Source organism: Mobula birostris, chromosome 20 (genome assembly GCF_030028105.1).
Source record: "Mobula birostris isolate sMobBir1 chromosome 20, sMobBir1.hap1, whole genome shotgun sequence".
Classification (NCBI taxonomy): domain Eukaryota; kingdom Metazoa; phylum Chordata; class Chondrichthyes; order Myliobatiformes; family Myliobatidae; genus Mobula; species Mobula birostris.
In genome coordinates this window covers 22,154,553-22,173,344 of record NC_092389.1, presented here as the reverse complement: position 1 = coordinate 22,173,344, position 18,792 = coordinate 22,154,553, and positions in this window count along the sequence as shown.

Genomic DNA, 18,792 nt, shown 5'->3' with positions numbered 1-18,792 from the left:
AATCTGAAGTTTTCTGATTAATATTAATTAGATAGGTGTGGAGGATAATCTGTATAACAGAAATAATTGTCCATGTTCTCTTCAAGCTCCCTTGACTTCTAAGTTGCCTGTGCCCTGTTTGCACTTACTTTGAGCATCTTATTTTTTTGCACTCTGATTTCAGAATGTGCACTTCCCTCTGGCCTTTGATACTTCCAGCACTGCTTGCATTCGTGATCCATCAGATTGGTTTTGACCGGGCTCGCCTATGACTTATTTTCCAACTGTAGAGTATCCTCCTGTTTCCTTATAGCAGAGGAGCAGACCATTGACTGTCAAGCCTATGCCAAAATATTTGGGTGTTCGCTGGCTCTCACCACTCCCTCATATCACTTTCAATAGCCTTGCATCTGCAGTTGGTACCTTTTAATATCTTGTGCTTGTGTATCCATTTGAGTATATGCCCACAACATAGATAACCATGAAGTGACAAATTAAATTAAACATCTCAAGATTCAGTGTCAACAATTAACCTATAAACATAGTCAGATTTGAGTGGTGTGACACTTGCTGAAAACTAAGAAGCAACTGTATCATAATTACTGAAAAATTCTTTGAACAATTACAATGCATGTTTATACCTATATGTCATTATATAAAATTATAAGCAAGCATTGGAAAGCTAAAATACAAGAAAAATAACAATTCTACGCCACAATCTAACAATGGCCTATTGTTAACAATGAGCTCATCTGATTCTTTACACACAGGATGGAATGTTAATGTTGGTTTTATCACACTCATGCACTGAGTAATAAATAAGAAAAATGGTGTGTGAAGGGCAGACTTTGTAGTTCCATGCCCTTACCTCTGTTTAACAAGCTTGATAGTATTGGTCCACTGGCCAGATCTGTTCACAGTCCTTTGCACCTTATAGGACAAGTGTGTTCCCCTGCTCTCTCTGCTTACAATAACATACATAAAAGTTGCTGGTGAATGCAGAAGGCCAGGCAGCTCCTGTCCCATGATCCTCTCATATCCCTTTTGCCAATCACCTGTCCAGCTCTTGGCTCCATCCCTCCCCCTCCTGTCTTCTTCTATCATTTTGGATCTCCCTCTCCCCCTCCCACTTTCAAATCTCTTCTTTCAGTTAGTCCCGACGAAGGGTCTCGGCCTGAAACGTCGACTGTACCTCTTCCTAGAGATGCTGCCTGGCCTGCTGCGTTCACCAGCAACTTTGATGTGTGTAGCTTGAAATTCCAGCATCTACAGATTTCCTCGTGTTTGCTGCTTACAATAAGATGGTTTTTGTGCAAAGGTTGTGACTGGGATAACTTAAAATAAGTAACCTTTCCCCATCACCTTTGGGCAGAGAATTAAGGTGAGGAGGATGAAGTTTAGAGGGGATTTGAAGAAGAATCTTTTCATCCAGAGGAAAAATCTGAAAAAAAATCTTCCTGGAAGTGGTGGAGTCAGAGGATCTCTGCTTTTAAATGCTATATGGATGTTCATCTGAGTCAGCAAGATGTAGTGAGCCTTGGCACAAGTGCTCGTTAATAGGATTAGTACTGAGGGGTACCAATAATGGACAAAAGGGCCTATTTGTATGAATCTGTGCTTACCCAAATAAAGCATAGCATCCTGTTATTGACCCCTTAATGCTTCCTAAATGTTATAAGTTTGTAGCAGAGAGATGTTACATTGAAGGTAAAACTTGCCTGCAATGAACAAGAAAAACTGCAGCTCTTGATTTGATGTAAATAAGTTCTGAGATGCAGCTATGCTTTGGCAGGAGTAAACAGTATTGCATTCCACTTCCTTTCCCTACTAGTACTGTTTCAAAGTTAGAAGTTCTCATTTACATTACGTTCTGGGTAGGTAAGGAGAGTTGCTTCCATCTTAATTCAGATATGAAGACATTTCCAAAGAATTACCCATTCACACTAGGATGTATTTCAAGTTAAGGAGGTAAATTCCTTTTAAGCTTCCCAACATTTGCTTTCCGCTGCTGAACTAAGCTGATCTACTGCTATGTGTAAAGAAAAAACAAATGCATGTCAGTATTTCTAAAAGGTGCTTATGATAGAGTTCAACGTTGAAGTTCTCATATAAAACCAGCATGAGGAACATTATACCTTATATAATTATGGACTATATGTGGTCACATCCATGAAATTCTCTGTCTCTCCCACTATCTACACTGTTCTGTTCTTGTAGCATGTAACAGAGTCTCAATGCCCACAAGGGAATTTTGGATGGTTCCTTTTTTTGATTTTTGGCTACAAACTTTTTCTTATTGTTCAGTTGCTCAGATCTGTTGGCACTGGTAAGCGTTGTCATTTTTCCTGCAGGCATTCTGCAGATGTTCAGAACAAACTTAACTTTGAACAACTACCCTACATAGTGGAGTGAGTTCCAAACAGTGAGCATGACTCACCATTGTCAAAGCATTTTGAATGGTTCAAAATGGAGACAATTAAATATTCAAATACATTTAAATAATTACAGTATTAAAGCGTAGAAACATATAATTTTAAAAACTTTAAAGTTCTAACATTTAAAAGTTTAAAAAGTTCATTGACCCTGAAAAGGGGGTTAGTGTCCATGTACCAGACTCAATGCAAAACTGAGGAGCCAGATGCAAACTGATCCTCTCCTCTGCCGACCACCACTGCACTGTATCTGGTCCAGTGATGGAGCCAGGGTTTGATCTCCAGCTTTCATATTTGGCTGAATGAACAATTTGAGCTGAGTCAAGACAGCTGGCAACTGACAGTTCTCAACGGAGTTGGTGGTTGTAAATCACCTCACGTTTGTCATTTGCCCAGTGAATGATTGAGTAGAAAGTGTGATTTATAAACTGCCTGCTGATGGACTCTTGTCCCATGATCCTCTCGTATCCCTTTTGCCAATCACCTGTCCAGCTCTTGGCTCCATCCCTCCCCCTCCTGTCTTCTCCTATCATTTTGGTTCTCCCCCTCCCCCTCCCACTTTCAAATCCCTTACTCACTATTCCTTCAGTTAGTCCTGAGGAAGGGTCTCGGCCTGAAACGTCGACTGCACCGCTTCCTAGAGATGCTGCCTGGCCTGCTGCGTTCACCAGCAACTTTTATGTATGTTGCTTGAATTTCCAGCATCTGCAGAATTCCTGTTGTTTGCTCTTGTTAAAGTTGTCTTTAATTTCAAGCCCAAAATCATACCCTTGTATCTGAACAAAGAAAGTATATTCTGAATATTTATTTGCAATCGACACCCATTTTATGCAGGTTAATGGGAAGTTTTAATTACCTGAAACTCTATTTTACTTGTATAAAAACTGCTGTGGAATTAGCCATGTCCCTAACTAAAATCTGCCATTATAATGGAAATTATTAGACCACGCTGTAAAACAACTGCCACACATGATAAACTTCTCTGGGCTGACAGCAGATGAACACTGTTTGATAGTTTGTGTTAAATAGTAATCAAGTCACTGATTTGGTATGAAACTGCATATTTATTCTCACTTTGATTCTCAATGCCATTTGGGAAGCTTTCTTGGAGAATATCCAGCTAAAGAGCATCATAATACAAGGTGAAAACTGACAATTCTATCATAGCTGTTCTCCTAAACCTCAGTGTGGTCTCTATGAAGAATGCATTGGAATGTAATTTTTGCTGCTTCATGGAGCTGCAGATGCTCAGTCACAAATACTGTGACAACGTGATTCTTTATGCCATGGATTTTGCATTTTTGGGATTGTTACATGATACTCATTGAACATAATCATTGCTGGCATTTCAAACTTGAGAAAAGGACTTAACCATCTGTAAGACGAATGAACTGAACAGATAATAATTCTGAAACAAAAAAACAAATCAAGCTGCTTGTCAGGCACCATGTGTGGAAGCAGGGGCCTGGGATCCTGTATCAGGACTGTTATTCATTCTGTTAGGCAATGGCAACCTAATCTGCTATATAAAACTTCCATGTATGCCGTAACTGAAGCCCTCCTGCATGCAATGTACTGCAGTTAATTGTACCCATTCTATGATTAGGAATGACATATCTCTTTGCTTTGTTGTTTCATTGTGCAGTGTTACTTTGCCTTTCCTGATATTTAACTATCCAATCAAGTGTTTCAATGGGACAATGACTCACTATTTTCATACACCAAACTATTTCTTCTCCGAAGCCTCACTCACTTGTGCATGGAAGACAGATTTCAATTTCTGGAGATTTGTAGGCAATCCTGAAGGGCTGGGGACCAATGTCAGCTCCACAGTCAGTCCCGAAGATCATGAAGATCTCATTAAAGGAAAGCTGTGAAAGAAAGTGGATATGGGCAAGAATTTATCTGTGGCTCAGAGTGGGAGAGAAAGAAGGGAAGAGTAAAGTTGCAGTAATTCAGCACAGTATTAAAATTGCCTCTTTTGAACTGCAACTGCTTATTTTCAAATTTATTGGCATCCAAAAACACATCTTTATACCTTGTCCACAATGGCATCTAAAGCAATTCACCTTTTATTATGTGCAACAATGAAATGTTAATCCAATTGATGTGCAAGCCTTTTGAGTTTTGCTTCACCTATTCACATGATATAATCCAAGCCCAATCAAAGGTTGAAGGTCTGGAAGCTTGGCTGGCAAATAATGCACCTTCATGGGGCATGAGTGCAATGCAGTGATCCAAAAAAAATTATTGTCTAAACAAACTTGCCAAAATCAATTTTTCTGCATGGATCCTGTTAGCTATTAGCAGTTTTATGTTCTTCTATAATAGAATGTGATCTCTCATTTGAACTTGAAAATAAATGGGAAAACATAAAATCAATATTTAATATGCTGTTACACAGGTGGAGGCAGGTCAATATGTAGGTAATTTGAAAATGTGCAATCATTCTGATTATTGCAAAATTCCATTAGAATCTGGTTCAAAAATTTCCAACGTTTTCTGTCTTTATTTCAGATTTTCACTGTACATAGCACATGGAATTTGCAGGGACTTGGAAAAAATAGTTGGTCAAGTTTAGTTTTGTCAATCAAGTTTAGCCATAGTAGGCAAGACATCACATTATGATATTTCAAAAATATTATTTCAATTTTACTACTTAAGTCATGTAAACTTGCAATTTCTCAACAATTTCATTATAAATCAATTACCCAATCCTACGCAGATTTCCTAACATACACTGTTCAGCTCACTGGGTCTTTATTGGCCCTCAATTCCATTCCTTCATGTATTTCCCTATAATACACTTTCAACCATTAAGAACTCTAGATTTTCATACTATATGTGATTTACAGTCATCAATAACCAGCACTTCTTTGAAATTAAGAAACTATAGCACCTGGGAGATACCTGCAACTTCACAGGGAGGGTCTGAAAACTCCATACAGATGGCATCAGAGGTTCAGATTGACAGCTATTCTGTTGGAGATGTAGAAACTGCTGTGATGCTATTCCTTGTTTTTTTTTAATTTCAGCAAAAAATTTTTAAATTTTAGTCAGAGGGTGGTGAATCTATGGAATTTGTTGCCACGGGCAGCAGTGGAGGCCAAGTCATTGGGTGTATTTAAGGCAGAGACTGATAGGTATCTGAGTAGCCAGGGCATCAAAGGTTATGGTGAGAAGGCGGGGGAGTGGGACTAAATGGGAGAATGGATCAGCTCATGATAAAATGGCAGAGCAGACTCGATGGGCCGAATGGCCAGCTTCTGCTCCTTTGTCTTATGGTCTAAAAATGCCTTCTGCAATAGCAAGAAATGAATGAAAACAAAGTCTAAAACGTTGGTTTAACCTCACTCTGCCCAGTAACAAAATGATTCTATATTCTCAGGTCATTGAGAAGGAGCAAGTCCAGGTTCACATCCAATGTGCTGCTGGAAATGCTGCATTTGTGAATCTGGTGTAATGTTGGATACTTCACTGTGGTCAGATTGGCTCTTTGCAAATTGGCAAGCATTAAGCCTTCATGCATGAGGTAGCACAGAGAGACCTGAAGATTGCTTTATGTTTGTGATTCGGAAGATTTCATTTGTTAACCCTTCGCACAAATGTGCTTTCTTGGAAAGGGGCATGAGGGTTAGGTGGATTCTGTTAAAAATTTAGCACAATGGTTCACTGCAACTGGTCCTTTCCCAGAGAAGCTCCAATATCTGATAAAGCTGAATTGATTTCAATCATTTAATTAACAATGTTCCTGTTGAAATAATAAAAGGTTTTCAGAGGATGGTGTTTGTAAATCTGTTAATAGGACACGTTGGCTGAGATATCTAGGAAAACAAGGTACTTTGAAACTCAAACATATATTGAAATGTGTGGATTAAAGCTATATCCTTTATAACTTTTAAAGCTATAAAAGTGGATAAATGTGAGGTTATCCACTTTGGTGGCAAGAACAGGAAAGCAGATTACTATCTGAATGGTATCAAGTTAGGAAAAGGGGAAGTACAACGAGATCTGGGTGTCCTTGTTCATCAGTAACTGAAAGTAAGCATGCAGGTACAGCAGGCAGTGAAGAAAGCTAATGGCATGTTGGCCTTCATAACAAGGGAAGTTGAGTATAGGAGCAAAGGTGTCCTTGTGCAGTTGTACAAGGCCCTGGTGAGACCCCACCTGGAGTATTGTGTGCAGTTTTGTTCTCCAAATTTGAGGAAGGACATTCTTGCTTTGGAGGGAGTGCAGTGTAGGTTCATTGAGTTAATTCCAGGGGTGACAGGAATGTCATGTGTTGAAAGATTGGAGCAACTGGGCTTGTATACACTGGAATTTAGAAGGATGAGAGGGGATCTGATTGAAACATATAAGATTATTAAGGGATTGGACATGCTAGAGGCAGGAAGCATGTTCCCATTGTTGGGGGAGTCCAGAACCAAAGGCCACAGTTTAAGAATAAGGGGTAGACCATTTAGAACGGAGTTGAGGAAAAACTTTTTCACACAGAGGGTTGTGGATCTTTGGAATGCTCTGCCTCAGAAGGCAGTGGAGGACAATTCTCTGGATTCTTTCAAGAAAGAGTTAGATAGAGCTCTTAAAGATAGTGGAGTCAAGGGATATGGGGAGAAAGCAGGAACAAGGTACTGATTGTGGATGATCAGCCATGATCACAGTGAATGGCGGTGCTGGCTTGAAGGGCAGAATGGCCTACTCCTGCACCTATTGTCTATATCATAATCAAATCACCAATTATTGGAAGAGTTGTTCCAACAGATGCAACCAGCAGATTATGAAACACTCGATGGAATGCAAATTCTCAGCATGATAAGGTCTCTGATATGAAGAAAACTACTTTTCTAGCGAAGCAGTAGAAAATAGGTGCAGTCAGTGTAGTGTAGAGTGCTGGTATCGATGTAATGCTCACTGTCTGTAGCTCTTGATACATCACCAGCATGTTATTTGGAAAATTAGAATGAACAGTGTTAATATATTTAACAAAAACTTGGACCAAAGTGCAGAAAAATTGCATTATTTATTCTCTTCAATCTTCCATTACCTTTTTACTGTGCATTTCTTCCAATCATTTCCCTTGTGTGTGTGACAATCTGCTAAAGGAACTCAATGGCTGAAGAGCATCTGTTGTGGGGAAAAGGAACTGTTATGGTTTTGGGTCAAAACACACGAAAAATGTTGACAATTTCATTCTCTCCCCCTACCCTTGCTTAACACCCTGAGTTCCATCAGCAGATAGTTTGTTGCTTCAGATTTGAGCATCTGCACTCTATTGTTGGGTGGTGGGGTGAAGATGCATTTCCAGCAAAGGAGGTGTAAGGCACTCCTTCCCTCCACTAACCTACAGGTCACCCTTGGACAAGGTGTAGCACCTGCTTAGCTCCCCCTTCCCCCGATCAGAGTCACGTGAAGCCATGGGGGCAGGCGGTGGATATAACAAGTCCTACTTATGTGACCAGTGATGCCAGGCAGACAATCTCTGAAGAGTTTTGATAATGACTGGAGAAGAAGGCAATGGCAAACCACTTCTGCAGAAAAAAATTACAAAGAGCAATCATGGTTGGAGAAAGACCATGATCGTCCACATCACATGACATGCTACATAATGAACGAACAGTCTCTTGTGTCTCCCTCTTGCTACATCTACCTGTCTTGCTATATGACAGTCTTAATGGTACTTGAAAGCTGCAAGTAGGATATAACATATTCTAAGCTTTGCAATCTATCCCCCATCACTGTCCCATTATACCTACACTCTCCAGTGTTTAAAAGCTGATGTCCATCAACTTTAATACTAGTATCCCAATGCAGCCTGTTTTAAGCTAGTAAGTATAAAGTCACAATAATATTGCACAAAAATAGGCCCTTCAATTCAACTTGTTCAGGCTGACCAAAGTACCCATCTCAGTTAGTCCCTTTTGCCCATGTTGGCACACATCTCTCTAAAACAGGGGTGCCCAACCTTTTTTAATGCCATGTACCAATACCATTAAGCAAGGGGTCCATGAACCCAAGGTTGGGAACCCTTAGTCTGAATCTTTCCTATCCATGTACTGATTGAAATGGTTTTTAAATATTATAGTTGTACCTGCCTCAACTACCTTTCCTGGCAGCTCATTCTATAGTTAATCTGAATAGTCTCTTGATTTCCAAACGTAACTGAACAAGCATCCAGTATTTTTCTCCAATGCATTGCCCAAATGAATCATCTACCTACCTGGCATATGGCAGCATATATAGTTGTTTTGTTCAGCCAGTATCCAATGTCATTGTTTATGGAAGAAACTAATTGGAATCCCGTCAACCGTGTCTTAGGGTCATACAGTTATACAGGATGGAAACAGCCGCATTGGCCTGTCAAGTTCACACCATCAAGCACCTAGTTACGCTCAATCTATTTTATTTTGCCCACATTTCAATCAACTCCCTGCAGATTCAACCACTCACCTGCTCATTAAGAACAATTTAGGGTGACTATTCACATACTAATCCTCACATCTTTGTCCTGTTGGAGAAAACCACTCGCTGTGCTACTCTGTTGCCTTAAGGGTTCAGTCTTGATCTCCCTGTGGAATTTGCATGTGCTACTTGGAATAAAGACTGGCCTTATTTCTCACATGTATATCGAAACCGACAGTAAAGTGCGGTGTTTTGCGCCCTAGTTGCCCGGGTAGTTAAATGATGAGGTTTCCACTGGGCACTCCCAGCTCCCTCACAAAGAACGACCCAATGCTTGGATGACTTAAGCACCGGGCCAGGGTGCTGGAGCCAGAGGCAAGGGCCAGTTCTGCTCGCTGCACCGCGACATTTACTCGGCTCTGTGCTGAACTGAGCCTGTGGTCTGCTCTGGCTGCAGTGATGCCTGACCGTGCCTTTCAAAAAGCTTTGGTTCTGAAGCTATTTGCTTACTTTTATTGTTTGCATGATTTGCTTGCTTTCTCTCTCGCTCTCTGCGCATTGGGCATTTGACTGTTTCGGGGCTGCCTGTAAGGAGATGAATCTCAAGGTTGTATAATGTATACATACGTTGATAATAAATGTACTTTGAACTTTGAAAACCCAAAAAATTGCAGATTGACAGGCTAGATGGCTCCTGTAAGTTGCCCATTATTTGTAAGTGAATAAAAGATTCTGAGAGGAAGATGGTGGAAATGTGGGGAGAATAAATTAGGTTAGACTAAGAAGAGCCTAAAAATTGATGCTTGATGGCAAATAATTGTTGGGCCAAAGTGCAAAGCATTGTGTCCCTCCGACTCTTTGAAACACACAGTTTCAGGGAGAATGTGCAAAACTCTAGAAGGCACCAGAGGTCAGTATTGAAGCTATGAGGCAGCATCTGTACCACTGTGCTGCCCATCGCTCCCCCTCTTTCTTTGATCAGCTGTGGCCATACTTTGGTAGCAGGAGCAGTGCGAGTGAATGGTGTCGACCTCTTCGCTGACATTAAAAACTGATTCACCCAATCTACAGGCCATTATAGTTCTGTAGCCTAATACTTTCACATATCACAGTTTGCAGTGGAATGGAAGTTTGAATATAATGTGTTATTTTGGATTATACCAGCTAAGTAAAGTTGACCAGTGTTAAAAGGGAACAAGGAATGCTATTAAGTAGTTCCAATACTGCTGCATGCTATAACTCGAATTATCCATCCAAAATAAAAACACATGCTTATAACAAAAATCCCTGGGGAAAATAGAGCTTATCAAACCACTCCATGCAGTGCTGTTCAGATTTCCCAGTTTGTGAATTATAGTTATTTTCGCAGTCCTCTGTAATCTGCTGATAAATCTTAGCACAATCTGCTGCAGTATGTTCTCTGAATTAATCCACAATTTCTCAATGTTTTGCACCATAACATTGTCAATCTTCTTTGTCCTTGTATTGTACTGAACCAAATCTTTTAAATTGCAAGAAATAAAAATCTTTATCCATTAAGACAATTTGCATTAAACAGCAAGAACATGGAACCGGCAATCAAAATTCTTCAGCTTAGAAAATGTGAACTGCTCATATCCATGTTTCAGGCAGGGACCCTTCTTCAGGACTGCTGAAGACACCAGAATAAAAAGGTGGGGAGGGGGAGAGAAAGAAAGATATCTAGAAGGTGAAAGGTAAAGTCAGGTGGTAGAAAAGGTAAAGAGCTGGAGAAGAAAAAATCTGATAGGAGAGGAGAGTGTACCATAGGAGAAAGGGAAGGAGTGGCATCGGGGGAAGTGATAGGCAGGTGAGAAGAGGTAAGAGGACACAGAAGGAGAAATCAATATTCATGCCATCAGGTTGGAGGCTACCCAGATGGTGTTGCTTCTCCATCCTGAGGGTGGCCTCATTGTGGCACAAGAGACTATAGATCAACATGTCAGAATGGGAATTTGAATTGAAATTAAAATGTTGGGCCACCAGGAAATTCCATTTTTGTCAGATGAAGCGGAGGTGCTCAATGAAGCAGTCCCCAAATTTATGACGGGTCTCACCAAGGTAGAGGAGGCTGCACCGGATACAATAGATAACCCCAGCAGATTTGCAGGTGAAATGTGACCTCACCTGGGAGGGCTGTTTGGGGTCCTGAGATAAAGGAGGAGGTTAATGGCAGGTGTCGCACTAGGGCCACTTGCCGGGATAAGTGCTGGGAGGGAGATTGGTGGGAAGGGATGAATGGATAAGGGAATCACGAGGGAGCGAATCTTGCGGAAAGCAGTGAATGGAGGGAAGGTAAAGATATGTTTAGTGGTAGGGTTGCTTTGGAGGTGGCAGAAGTTGCAGAGAATAATGTGTTGGATACAGAGGCTCATGAGGTGGTAAGTAAGGACAAGACAAACTCTATCACTGTTAAGGTGGCAGGAAGCCTCTGCATCGAACACATCATTCTCTGAAACTTCCACCATCTCCAAAGTGATCGTACCACCGCGTACATCTTTACCATCCTCCCCCAGCTCTCTCCTTTCTGCAGAAATCATAATTCAGTATTCATTAGCTGAATATTGAAGTCCAATCATAACCACCCATTAACATATCTTTTACAGCAGGTATTGCATAAAATGGAGAGAATGCTCAGATTAGCAGACATGAGTACATATATTTTGTGAACTTGCAGTAAGCTCTTTTTAAAAATGTGCAAACAGGACTACAACTATTTTTTCAGTTGTACCAAGGGGCCTTATAATAGATTAATTAATTCATGCTGATAGTAATTTTGCAATGAGGTTATTAAAACTCAATGGAAAAAGTGCACCAAAAACATGGCATCTTCATTTTTTGGACTAATTTAGTCACAGTGATGTATATTTACTTATTTTGGTTGGGGTCTGGTACACCTTCAAGAATAAGCTACATAATACTGAAACTGGAAGTTCCATTAGAGTTGAGGTATGGATGTAAATTCAAATAGTCTATGAGAAAAGTACAAAGTAAGTGATGATGTACAGGGTGTGAGAAAGCTGTCAGAGGAAGTGGTTAGGCAAGTGCAAGAGCAACTTGTATAAGATGATTGGACAGGGTCATGGACAGTGTTGATTAGAAGGATATAGACCAAACGTGGGCAAATGGGACTGGCATTGTTTGACATTTTCGTCAGCAAAGACAAGTTGGGCCAAAGACTTGTTTCTGTGCTGTATGACTCTATTGACTGTGACACAATGAAGTCCATGTTTCTAAGGAAAAACATACAGTAGCTGTCATTAGTTGTTCCTGCCTTTTAATCAATAATTACTGAATGACATCTGGTAATGGTCACGCATGAAAATAAAGATAGATAAAATACAGTATCTTGTTTGTTTTCTGAGGTGGGAACATGTGGGTTAGGAAGTATGGTAGTTTAGGAAACCAGATATTTTCTTGTATACTGTAAAGTTTTGACTCTCCAGTGTGAATTTTAACCTTAACAGGTTCTCCCCTCAAAGTGTCACATTGAACCATTCAAGGTATACTCTGAACTACCTGACTTGATCCATGAAGTTGAGGTAGACTGGACTGGTTTATTGGCCATCATTAGGTGGAGTGTGAATCGTGGCATTGGATGTTTTTGTATCTAGACATTCTGACCTGGAAATACTTGGCTGATTCATGTTCGTCCATCATTGACGTCGATGAGGACCTCGGCACCATTATGATGGTGTCGAGACTAGCGCGTGATTTGGATTTAAGTGAGGGAGAGTTGCGCAGCGTCAGCCTCACTCTCTCTTCCCAATTCCCATCTGGATCCAGTGTCAAGACAGAGCCTAGACGGCTGGAGATGGGACTAGGCGCAGTGGATGACCAGGACGTCTTCTGTGTCTTGTCCTGTTCTACACGTTCCATGACGCTTGCAGAGACCGCCTTCTTGACCGTTGGACCTTCCATTGGTCTTGTCCGCTCCATCCGCCGGAGTCTGTCTTCACATGCTGGGATAGAGGGATAGATAACTCCCTATCTCACCAAGGGTTAGAGACCTATCGGCTACCCTCAACTGGTTTAGCCGGCTTGTCGAAGCCGTTGCCCAGGGTGTGGCCACTGTTGCATGCAAACAGCTACGGGGAGCCACAGGTGAGAGCTGAGTGCCAGGTGGGGACCAAAGGTGGACTAACCGCCCTGAAAAGGACGCGACATGTTTCCCCACCAGAGGTGCTACCCCTCCCTGACACCCCATACACCCTGATTAGTGGATGCTCAATTATCGAGCAGGTGGGGAAAGCATTTGTCGTCTTGTAGCTGTCTTCACTTTACTTCTCATATACCGCTCATATATTCACTTCACACCTCATATACCGTCTAGGTAGTCTCCAGTCCCTTGGTATGAACACAGAATTCTCCAACTTACGGTAATTCCCTCCCCCTCCCTTCCTCTATCCCTATTTTACTCTGCCCCTTCCCCAGCTGCCTATCACCTCCCTCATGGTTCCGCCTCCTTCTACTACCCATTGTGTTTTCCCCTATTCCTTCTTCACCTTTCCTGCCTATCCCCTCCCTGCTTCCCCTTCCCCACCCCTTTATCTTTCTCCTTACTGGTTTTTCACCTGGAACCTACCAGCCTTCTCCTTCCCACCCTCCCCCGACCTTCTTTATAGGGCCTCTGTCCCTTTCCTCTACAGTCCTGATGAAACGTATAAAATTCTAAAGGGATTGGACAGGCTAGATGCAGGAAGATTGTTCCCGATGTTGGGGAAGTCCAGAACGAGGGGTCACAGTTTGAGGATAAAGGGGAAGCCTTTTAGGACCGAGATTAGGAAAAACTTCTTCACACAGGGAGTGGTGAATCTGTGGAATTCTCTGCCACAGGAAACAGTTCAGGCCAGTTCATTGGCTATACTTAAGAGGGAGTTAGATATGGCCCTTGTGGCTAAAGGGATCAGGGGGTATGGAGGGAAGGCTGGTACAGGGTTCTGAGTTGGATGATCAGCCATGATCATACTGAATGGTGGTGCAGGCTTGAAGGGCCGAATGGCCTACTCCTGCACCTATTTTCTATGTTTCTATGAAGGGTTCCAGCCCGAAACGTCGACTCATCGTTTCCACGGATGCTGCCGGATCTGCTGAGTTCCTCCAGCGTATTGTGAGTGTTCACTTTACTTCAGTTTCTGAGTTTTTTAAGACCTGAGTAATCCTGCAAAGGGAAATATTTAGTGTGGAGTCTATCAGATCTTATTGTATTGCTGTTTTCAAGGACAAATGAGCATTGATAGAGGTATCAGTGGAACCAATTAAAAAGAAGTAAATACAAAATACTGGAAATATTAACAGGTCAGACAGCATCTGAGGTGACAGAGTAGTGTTAATGTTTCAGAAACTAATATGTTTAATATCCCTGGTATTTTCTCTTGCCTACCAATTCCCAGCATCTGCAGATTATGTTACATAATTTTTGTTTAATGAATGGGGTGACTTTTGGCTAACAGCAGCATCTGGTACAACAATGCATTGAGAGCATAACAGATGTTGTATTCGGTTCTCAGAGGCACACATACACATGTACATACTACATTTACAGTTTTACAATCCATCTTACTGGGTTGGTTGCTCAACCCTTGTTCAGGTTCAGGGGGAAAAAATCTGCTTGGTGAATTGGAACTGACTTCTTGATGCACTCATCCATGTTAGGGTTCTCTATACTATGAACAGCTACTTGTTCATAGTCATTATTGGTCATTATTGCCAACTATTCAGTTTAGCAGCTATTACCCAATGAAATTCTAAAGGTTGAGACTGTTAGATCCCAACTGACTGCAGAAATCCTTATAAACTCTGCATTCTTTTGTTGCTTCAGGGTTCAAGTTGTTTATTTGAACTGATTGGGTTTTCGAAGAGGTAAAGGCAGAAAAACATTATTGTAATGAAAGCAGACTTGTGCAGTGACCTGTTTTTTGGAAAATCTCAGTGTGAACTTGCTAAGTGGTCTTGCAAGAATTGTAAGATCGAGGTAGACATTAGAATACACCCCCCACCCCCAACCTGCCAGAAGCTCATTTTTTTCTGCTTATGATTTCTCTCGCTGTTTTCCATTCAGTGCTGATCTACATGTTTTCTGTGTTATCGTTTTGTACTACTTCGCTCTTCCATTTTTCTTCCCCTGCTGAAATACTTCCATGTCCTTGCTGTTCACTCTGCTTTGTCTTCAAGTGATTGTTTTTTTCTCTCTGGTTGTCAGACAGATGATACCTAGGAATATGATGAATGTTTCCAATCATTCATATATACAGGTTTCACTGCAAGAGTAAGATTAGTTACAGGTGTGAGAACCATTGCCGTATATATTTCATAGTGTTCCAGGAACGTACCAGTGATCACTGACCTTGGCAGAGTTACAATACTCATGAAGACAATTCCAAAGTGGCCACAAACAAGTTAAAATCTGCAGATGTTGGAAATCAAAACAACACACACAAAATTCTGGAGGAACTCAGCAGGCCAGGCAGCATCTATGGAAAAGAGTAAACAGTCGACTCTTTGGGCTGAGACGCTTCATCAAGATCAAAGTGGCCATGTGGTCTTGTTACAGTTAAAGTTCCTCTGACTATAAATGATGTCACTTGGCCTGAACAAGTCCCTCTTACAGAATTATGTTGACTGGCTGAATTCTGCTTCGCTAAATGAGCTGTTTAAATATTCAAAGTCATTTGATGTTTAAAAATGTCTCTTGTATTCAAGAACATCCAAAAGCTTTTAAAAAATATTTAACATCATTCACCATTTAAAATAAAAAAAAGATTAAAACCAGAAAGGAACTTGAACTCAAAAATTTTGAAGTGAATATTTCTAAAAGTGTATCTCAGCGAAGATCTGTCCCTCTCTCACATGTGCTCAAGTCCTTTGGGATAGAGTCAGGTATAACCCAGGACAGGTTTACTGGGTACTGTATCCGCTGTTGCATCGCCCATGTGATTCAACATCAGAGCATCATGAAGAAATCTTTGGCCAACATCTCTCTGGAACTTTAGGATTCCTGTGTGCATGCATTGATTCATGTGAATCCCAAGTTTCTTGACAGCTGCAGAGGAGCATGCCAATAGTTTCATTTGGAACTGTTGGCATTCCTTGGGGCGGGGAGCAGTAATTTCAATTTAGTTATTAATCACAGTGCTACTTTAATTAGTTACAAAGTAACTAGAAAACATTCACCTTTCATGCCCATATCCTTATAAGGGAGTCACAGATTTTTTTTTCTACTATTTGTGATCTTTAGATTTTAAAAATCCTAACTCTTTCACTCATTTAAAACATCAGGGTTGGCTTGCTCTGTTTGCAGTTTGTCCTTATACGCTTGAAAATTAAATTTAAAAAGACAGGAATAATTAACCCATAATTATTGGTTTATAATGTAATGATCTGCTGGACGGCGGCATCCACACTCGTCTTCAAGGCAAGTGGTCTCGGGTTAGAATCTGGCTGGCTCCTTGCATGCTTTCCATCCGTGCTGGGTTGAGCTTCAAGCTCACAACTCATCCTTGTAAAAAAAAACAGATAAAAATGTGACAGAAACGGCAAGGTTGCTGCCCGATGCGACGCAAGGCGCAGAAAGTAACAACAATGAAAATGTAATGACCTACTGTAACCTCTCTGCCTCAGAGGTAGGATAAAAGCAACAAAACCATCAGAAACCTGGAAACTCTATCTTTGTTTATTTTCATGGATGTTTATGTAAAACAGCTATAAACCTATTAGTCATTATTTGGCTCGGTGTTATTCAAAAGAAAAAAAAGCAAAGTGAGTCACTTAATAGTTGAAGAATTTCTTAAATAGGATGATGAAGCGATGGTGATGTAGAAAGTTCCACTTGCAGGAAGCAGATGCGCACTGAGCTCAGTCCTTAATTCTTTGGGACTGTAATTTCCCATTTAATAACGGAGTCTAATAATGAGTTGAGAAAATATACTTCACATCATTGGTTTGAAGTCAAAATCTTAGCTGTCTCAAAATTGCTTCAGACCTGGGAAAATTGCCATTTTTTTCAATGGAATAAGGATTCTGTTAACTACCTTCTATTTCAAGAGTAATGTTGTGCAATTGCTGGAAAATACAGGGGAATGGTGCGTGGCATGTCACTTTTTCCATAATTTTGTGTTTTGCATCTGCAAAGGGTCCATGTGATATAGATGGATCATTATAATGGTACAAGTCCAGACGAAGATTTTAATTCTGCATGTCTACAGTCTTATTTGTTCTATGTAGTTTTCTCCCGTCCCTTCTGTTGATTCTGCTGTATGCCTACGTATAGTATGCTGCATTCTGAAAGAAGGTCTAGTCAGAATAAATTTGTGTGAAGCCACTGTGTGTCAATTGATTTGTTTTTCATTTGGATTCTTGAATATGTCAATTTTTGCTCCTTATCTGGGTATGACCCCAAGAATGACAATGATTGACTTATTCTGGGAGCAGGAAATACTTTGTTATGGGGGAATTGTATAAAATACTAAAATAGCATGGCAATAGCTGATAGCTAAATTGTTTTTAAGCAAGTGGGATTTGGGGTTGTGGCAGTATTTTGGATTGGTGAGGAAGCAGATCACTTAGTTCAGTTACATAACCTTGAACCACAATCAAGCAAAGTGTAGTGAGTTAAGAAAATCGAACTTATGCCAGTTTTGTGCACATTTACTATACATCTACACTTATCACATCCCCGTGCTGTCATAATAGGGATAGAGATCTCCCTTGTCCTTGCCCACCACCTGAGTCTCCATATCCAACGTATTCTCCATAGTTTCCATTATCACCAATGGGATCTTACCACTAAGCACACCTTTCTCGACCCTCACCCCTTTCTGCTTTCCATAAGGATCACTCTCTCTGTGACTCCCTTGTCCACTCGTCCCTCCCAGCTGATCTCTCTCCTGGCACTTATCCCCGCCACTGTGACAAGTGCTACACCTGCTCCCTCGTCACCATTCACTGCCCCAAACAGTCCTTCCATGTGAGGCAATATTCCACTTGTGAGTCTGTTGGGTTATCTATTGTATCTGGCGCTCCTGGTGCGGCCTCCTCTGCATTGCTGAGACCTGACACATTGGGGGACGGCTTTGTCGAGAACCGTCACTCCGTCTGCTGCAAAAGGTAACATTTTCCAGTGTCCACCATTTTAATTTGACTTCTATTACCATTCGGACATATGTGTTCATTGCCATCTCCACTGCCACAATGAGGCCACTCTCAGGTTGGAGGAGCAACACCTCATATTCCATCTGGGTAACCTCCATCCTGATGGTATAAATATCGTTTTCTTGACTTCTGATAATCTCTTCATGCTCCCACCTTCTCTCTCTTTCTATGCCCTATTCTAGTTACCCTCTCATCCCCTCTCTTCTCACCTGCCCATAACCTCCCTCTGGTTCCCCTTCTCCTTCCTGTTCTTCCATGGTCCATTATCTACTGCTATCAGATTCTTTCTTCATCAGCCCTTTATCTCTTCCACCTATTCCCTCCCAGGTTCTCACTTCATCCCACTTTCCTCATCACCTGGTCTCACCTATCTCCTGCCAACTTGTACTCCTTCCACTCCCACTCACCTTCTAATTTTTGCTTCTACCCTTTCCTTTCCAGTCCAGATGAAGGGTCTCAGTTATTCCCCTCCAAAGATGCTATCTGGCTTTCTGAGTGCCTCCAGCCATTTGTGTGTTGCATCTTTATGACCAGCATATCTCTTGCTCTGTATTTAGCAAATTTTATTCTTGAAATCTTACTGAGCTTTTAGTATTCAAAAGTCATACTTAATTTTGTAAATAATTGAAAATCAAACTGCAGATTTTAAAAATCAGAAATGGGAGTAGAAAGTGTGGAAACACTCAGTAGGCCAGAGATCTGTGGAAAGAGAAAAAAATAATATTTCCAGTCTAGGGTCCTTCATCCTGATGACATGTTCTGTTTCACTTTCCACAGATACAGTCTGAACTGTTGAGTGTTTCCAGTATTTTGT